Source organism: Atractosteus spatula, chromosome 2 (assembly GCF_055471065.1).
Source record: "Atractosteus spatula isolate fAtrSpa1 chromosome 2, fAtrSpa1.hap1, whole genome shotgun sequence".
Lineage (NCBI taxonomy): Eukaryota > Metazoa > Chordata > Actinopteri > Semionotiformes > Lepisosteidae > Atractosteus > Atractosteus spatula.
Window position 1 is genome coordinate 53,136,852 of NC_142707.1, and position 7,462 is coordinate 53,144,313.

The following is a 7,462-nucleotide window of genomic DNA, read 5'->3' on the forward strand; positions in this document are numbered from 1 at the left end:
ATGGCAACTTACTTGTCATGGCAACTGTGTTTCCTGCTCTTTTTTCTGTAATTTTACCCTGCCTAATGAAGAAACACAAGCAGATTTGTAAATACCAACTGGGTACATTTTCTAGGAAGCATTGTGTGCCAGATCAAACTTTTCTTTTGATTTTCTGAAAGGAACTATAAAATCTCAAAGGCTCAGATCTTGAGAGCATATGGATCTTAAAACTGATTAGTTTCTATGACAAAGGAGCCTTAGGAACTGTGGAGTTATAGTTGGATTTATTTAGGAAAAACAAAAATGGAATGACATAATTCTGATTCTTAATATAATAACAGAAACATGCATGGCAACATTTCAGATGTATTGATGTTTATAGTTTTATAGATTACTATAATATATAGTACAAAAAATACTAGGATATTTGGAATTTGAGGAAAGTTTGACCTGCTGTCAGAAACATTGTATCTATAAGAACATTGAGTCCTACAGTCTATCTCTTCTTCAGTGTTCTCTACAGTTAAATGTATTTGAAATTTTTATATCTGTATTTTGAGTGTTACTCTAATGTTTACAATAAACCCACTGCCAAAAGCTTTTGTGAACACTAAAAGTAAAAAAGCTATAAGGCATTGATGTGAATATGGAAGAAATGGAAAAAAGATCATTTTAAATTCCTAAAGTATCTGGCTATGGTCTTTGATCCTGGATTGGCAGATCTTTCCATCTGTATGGCCTGGTTGCATCTTCTACAGTCTGTGCCTATGGTGTGATTCATGCATTTATTTTTTTTCAAGGCTCGTTTATTGAAACTCCCTACTTGCAGGGACAAGTTACAATATGTTCAGAATTCAGCAGCTCGAATCCTGACTAGATCGTGAGCAAGTGATCACGTCACTCCTTTCCTAGAGTCATTGCACTGGCTTCCTGTTAGGTTTAGAATTGATTTTAATCCTCTCCTGCTTCTAATCAAGGCTCTTCTTGACTTTTGTCCCCCAGTATCTAGCTAGTAGGTTATCTGATACTCCCCTCCTTGTGTCCTCACTCATCTGGTTTACAATGTGTCCTCACTGACTGTCCGCACCCTGTGGGAGACAGAGCTTTTTGCTTGTACACTTAATTTTTCAGAAAGTATTTTTGTGATTATCTTCAATATCTGCTGTGTGTTATTGGATTTGTAAGTTTAATTTTTCCATTTATTTATTGTGCAGTGGTTTTTGTGTATTGTGAAGCACTTCGACATGGTTTCTTTTAAAGGTGCAGTATAAAATAAGAGTTTCCTTGTATTATTGATTACATTCCTGTGTTCTGTTCACATGGACAATCACAGTCCTTGACAGAGAGAGAGGGAAAGTGTTTCATCCTGGGATGAATATCCTGGCATTTGGAGCAAAATACGAGCATATAAAAGTGTAGAAATAGTGTGTCATTTGTGAAAATATATTTGTCCAACTTGTAATGTGTGCTGTGTGTGGCTTTCATTAGCAGTGAGACAATATCTAGATGTTTTCACTGATAAGACCAGAAACTAGAAGGACAAGTCTCTCTGTTTTTTCTTAATACAAAAGAGACCCTAGAGTATTTGACAAAATGTGACAAAGGATCTCAGTTCTGAAGTTCTGAAGGCTCCTGACAGAAAACATAGTATCCATAAAAGCATTATTCTTCTTTACAGTACCATTCAAAGTTTTCAACACACATACTATTACCCTGTGTCTTAGGTTAGATAATTTACTGAAGCATTTCTTATCTAAACCACATCATCATGAACTCAGAAGAGATTATTTCACTTACAAGACTTTACAGAACATTATTTATTATTTCACAAAAACTTTATTATATGCAGTGTTGCAGTGCTTTTGTGTGTGTCTTGCAACCAGACTAGTAATATAAAAAGAAAATAGATATATACAGATTAAATAGATGGAGAATTGCCATTTTTGTTTTCCTTTTGCATCTGCTTCAATTTTAAAAATAGTTTTTTTTTCATTTCAAATGAGTCAATACATACTGTACCTTGTGGACATTACAAGGCACTTGCAAGATCACATGGTAGAAACATGCACTATTAATTTCTGGGAAGTCAGTTATATTAAAATGATGGGACAGATGAGAAAGATATATAAATATCAATTTCCTCAAAATATCAAAATATCAATAAATCAATTTCCCTTCGGGATCAAAAAAGTCTTATCTATCTATCTAAATCATGGGGACTCTTGTCTATATGCATTGTGTAAAGTGTTTTTCATGTCTATGAAGATAAAGATACATTTTTGACTTTTTAGAAATGGAAATACAAACATTTCCTGAATTCTGGGATGTTAAGCTAACAAAGGGGACACGATTCTACAAGTTGACCAAACAAAACCTGACTTGTTCCCTTTCATTCTTAGGGGCTGGACCTGTTCCAGATCTATTCCAGCTGCAATGTTCTTTAAAAACTGTTTGTTGGCTCCCATAAAACTTATATGTAAATAATGTCTTTTGGGCTTATCAAGATCAAGGCCATCCTTCTAACAAGGACAGTTAGTATATTTGTCACAGCCTTGAAAAAAGCCTGAGGCAGATCACGTGAGGCAAAATTCTGTCAATATACGTATCACACTTTTGTCAGAAATGCAAAATATATATTTTGCAGTATTTCTCTCAAATTACTAAACTAAAGTTAAAGAGGACATCAAACCATAATCTTCCAACTACTTAAGCATGAATAGCATCTAGTGTACTGGCTTGCATGAAGTGCCTCCTGTCCTTGATTTTATGCACTTCCGTATAGTTTCCACTCGTGCCCTTTGGTTAATGTTTCATTTTGATCTGGGCTGCTTTTGTCAACAGTTTCACTTTTAATTTTCAAGACAAACCTTATATTGCTTTTGTAAGTGAATTTGAGGATTTTGAAATACTTGCGTCAGGTCCCCTCAAAGACCTCCACCTGTTCATCGGCAGTATGCTGGTAATAGGCTTATTGTCTTTAAAGAGAAAACAGCTCATAGGCACCAGGCACCTTATGACTCTTCTTGAATTAGTCTGTATCGTTTTGCAAACTGTACCCTATTCTCATTATTGGGGTTCCACTTGGAGCCATAATCTGTCTTTATTCAGTCAGATTTTCCATGGGACCTATTTTAAATAAAAGTACTTTAATCTCTGCAGATAACAAACCTTCCCCGGGTTATGGGTCATGGGTATCTTCAGTGCCATCTGAAAATATTCACACACACACAAACAATTGCAAGTATCGTTGTTACAACCTGAATTTTTAAAGCACTGAAATATTTTTTTTCTCTTAGTACAACATGCACAACAATGTAAAAGGGGCACAAATACTTTTACTTTATAACAAAAATTTCTAAACATGAAAAAATGAAATATCTTGTTGACTAAAGTATTCACCCCCTGAATCAGTACTTTGTAGAAACACCTTGTGCAGCAATTACATCTTCAGGTTGTCTTGGGTATATCTGTATTAGGTTTTCACATCTGGATTTGGGAATTTTCACTCATTCAGATTTTTGCAGATTTTCTTAATCTCTGTCAAGTTGTATGGGGAACTATCAGTGAGCTATATTCTTCAACATCTTTCACATATTCTCAATGAGATTCAAGTCTGGGCCACTCAAAAATGTTTGCCTGCCTGTTCTGAAACCACTTCAGTGTCTATTTGGCTTGGCATCATTGTGCTGTTGGAATGCAAATACCTTCCCCCGTCTAAGGTCTTTCATTGACTGAAGCAGGATCTCCTCAAAGACTTGCCTGCATTTGGTTCTATTCATTGTTCCCTCTATCCAGACATATTCCCCAGTGCCTGCTATTCAAATGCATCACTACGATAAATACCACGCTTCATGGTAGGCAGGGTGTTGCACAGGTGATGAGCTTGTGTTCAGTTTGTGCTAGACCATAGCAATTTGCAGAGTTCAGTTTTTGTGTTTTAGGCCAGAGGATCTTTTTCCACATGGTTTTGAGGTCTGCCATGTGCTTTCTTTGAAACTTCGTCTTCCATCTACCCACTCTCTCATAGAGACAAAGTCTGTTTAGTCCTACAAAGATTGTTGTCCTTGGACAGGTTCTCCAATCTCAGCCATGGAACTATGTAGTTCTGTCATCCTCATAATTCCATCATGGAGATGTATGGGCAGTTCCATGATCTTCATGGTAGAGTTTGTGCTCTCATACACTGTCCAGGAACTTGGACAGGAATATTTCTTCTGAACTGAACTTAACCAATTGAACCAACCACAGGTGGATTCCATTCAAGTTTTAGAGTGGTCTCATAAGAAAATTAGATGCACCTGGACTAAATTTGGAATGTCATAGCAAAAGGGCTGAATATCTTTGAGACATTTCAGTATTTGTTTTTAAATAACAGGTAAAATAATTACTAGAACTTTCAATCCACTTTAACATTATACAGAAATGTGTTCAATTTCTACACAAACATACTTCTTGCATTTGTTATGTTTTATGTATATCTATGTGTTATGTTAGAATTTGCAACATCATAAATTGTTAATTACTTCACAATTCACAATGTTGTGTTTCTCTGTTTTTCAGAATGGAATTAAATGTTACTTGTTTTAATGCATACCATGAAGAAAAAGACACATTCATTTGGCTAAAAAATAAACACAATGTCTTTTTTTCATAAGACAGCTGTATTGGCTCCCATTTTCTTTATGAATGTAAATAACTATTGATACAATATTGATTAATAAGTGTCCTAGGCATATTTAATTATTGTATCTGTGATGGTGAACATACTATTCTAATACAGACAGATCTAAGTTAAATTGAATAAGCATCATACCGATATCATGTTGGGGACTGCTTAGCACGCTGATGTATATATTATACACAAAATATATTGTTAATTCTAAAAAAAAAAAATATTTCACAAGAGAAGAAAATGATTATTATTTATCCTGTTTTTTTGTTTAAAGGCACAAGTAGCAAAATGTTCACTTTCCATTAATGGGGAACAAATATGTACTGTAATTTCAAGCATGGTTTGGTGAGCACTACATACTTTTCTTTTGGTATGTCTAAAACCACCCTATTTAGAAACTATGCTGATTCTGGCAGGACCCGAAGAACAATTTCTGAGCCTTTCTTTTGCAATAGATCAAAAAAGCAAATCAAAAAAGCCTTAAAAGGACAGCTTGGGTAGATTACTGAGATACCAGCCTGGAGAAAGAAGTGTGTCTTCATAATCCATGTAATAAATCATGAGGTAACACAGTAAAATGTTACTGAAAAATACCATAGCAAAACAGAAAGGTCTTGGACTCATTTCAGTTCTATTCTTAGCAATTGAATCTCAGGCGACAAGTAAAACTAAAACTTAGATGTGAGCTGAATGTGAAGATCGGTTATGTATTCCAAGGTGGAACCACCTTGTGATGTTGTGCTAAGAGGTGATAAGTTCCAATTATTGTTTTACTTAAATGGAAAGAGAGATTTATTTTTTTGTTTTATCCTAAGACTTTAAAGTCTCCTTTTGTGAATATTTACTAAAAAGTAAAGGATTAAAATAACAGCAATATGTAAGCAACAGTGTTAACAGCTTCTGGCCTGCCACATCTCACAATCTGGGCAATTCTCGACCCAGTCAGTGCTGGGACTGGAGACCTCTAGGGAAAACCATGTAACTGCTGCAAGTGGTGTTGGGTTACCAGTAGGCAGTACTCTTCCCTCTGGTCCAGAGTGGCCCCAACGCATTAACACCCCACTGTAGTGATCAGGGACAATGTTCTCTAGGAAGTACCATGTTTCGGATGAGAAGCTGTACTGAGCTCCTGGCTACATAGTCATTAAAGATCCCAGGGCCCTTTTTAAAAGAGTAATGGCACTAACCTCAGTGGCCTAGTTAAGTTCCTGTCTGGAAAACCATCTGGCCTCTCTGAGATTCAACTGGTGAAGCAATCAGTTGGATTTTTTTCGTTACATGATCTACTGTGTAGAGGAGCACAAAATAGCTACTTTGTTTCAACCAAGAGGGTAATACTTTTATAGGTCTATTAAGTGGGTCCCCTACTTCATTTAAAACAGTTAGGGATTCTTTGAAAATCACCATGTAAATGCAGTTATTGTTACTAAACTTAACAAAGAAAGACGTGTTGTTTTCAAGATTCTTCACAGGTGAGAGTTACCAAACAAGTAGTATCCTGCAAATACCTTGTCAATTGAGTGAGTCATCAAAGTTTAGCATTCTGTAGACACGTCATAAGACAATGATCTAGGAAAAAAACTACGCTATTCTTGAAAAACAAATTATTTTTAATTCCACTGACTTCCTTTTACTATTTATAAGTACATTCTTAAACAATTGACTTCTACTCTTGAAATTCACTGCAAGAAACGGTAGACCTTGTCAGTACTGGGAAACATCCCATATTGATGGGGATTACTGCAAATGGTGCTGGTGGACCAGTAGGTGACGGTCTTTCTTCTGTTCCAAACCAATGCTCCAGTGTGGTGTCTAGGGACACTGTGCTGAAGGAGATGCTATATTTTGAATTTGAAGTTAAACCAAAGTCATGAGTGCCTGATCATTAAAGATTCTACACTGCTTTCTGAAAGTATAAGGGTAATGCCCTGTTTAAACTCTGTGTAGTGGGGCTGCAAATAACTGCTCTTGTGCATCACTTAGGTGGGTACTGCAATTAATTGGTGGAGAAAATATCTCTCATAATAAATGTACTCTACGGGCTATCTCAATCTCCTCAACCCAATTACACATTACACATTGTTGGTTAGATCACAGGGGGGCAATGGACACACAGAAATGGGCCTGAAAACTGTGAGCAGCTCCTTCTGGAACAATGGTCAAATATCTCCCTCAGAAGTGCCCAAACTTCATAACACTACACGAGGCATCATGTCACTGTAATACGTACTCCATTCATGAGCATTTACAAAACATTAACCACAGAGGTGTGAATGAATGAGATCTTCGTGTTTTTGGGTCTTAAGAAAAACATGACTTTGCTTTGTGTAAAGCTATTAAAGTTATAGTACATCTTTGATTACAGTTGTTTTGAACAGAACATTGTCCAAGCAATAAATTAATGTGGAGTATGAATAAATCTCAAGAACACAGTAAATGCAAGGAATGGAATTCAATGTAATGGTCTGAAAAACATCCTGTGTTAGGTAAAGAATGCTTGAAGGTGCCTGACTGTCACACAGCAGTCATATCTGATCTACTGTAAGTAAGACAAAATTGCAGAACAAATTTGTTTAGAAACAGCTTTAATACTGTTATTTTTTAAAGTACAGACATGCATCTCCAACCTACATTTCCTACTGAACCATTTTACCTATTGACATGTTTTAAAAAGGGTACCCCATTGGAGAGTCGATGTCAGGTGGCGGATGGGTGCATCTCACAGTGAGATCACCATGAGCCTAAGCAAGTATGTGAAGAGACATCACACATGTTGTGATTAATTCCTGGAAATGTCTTCACCTTACC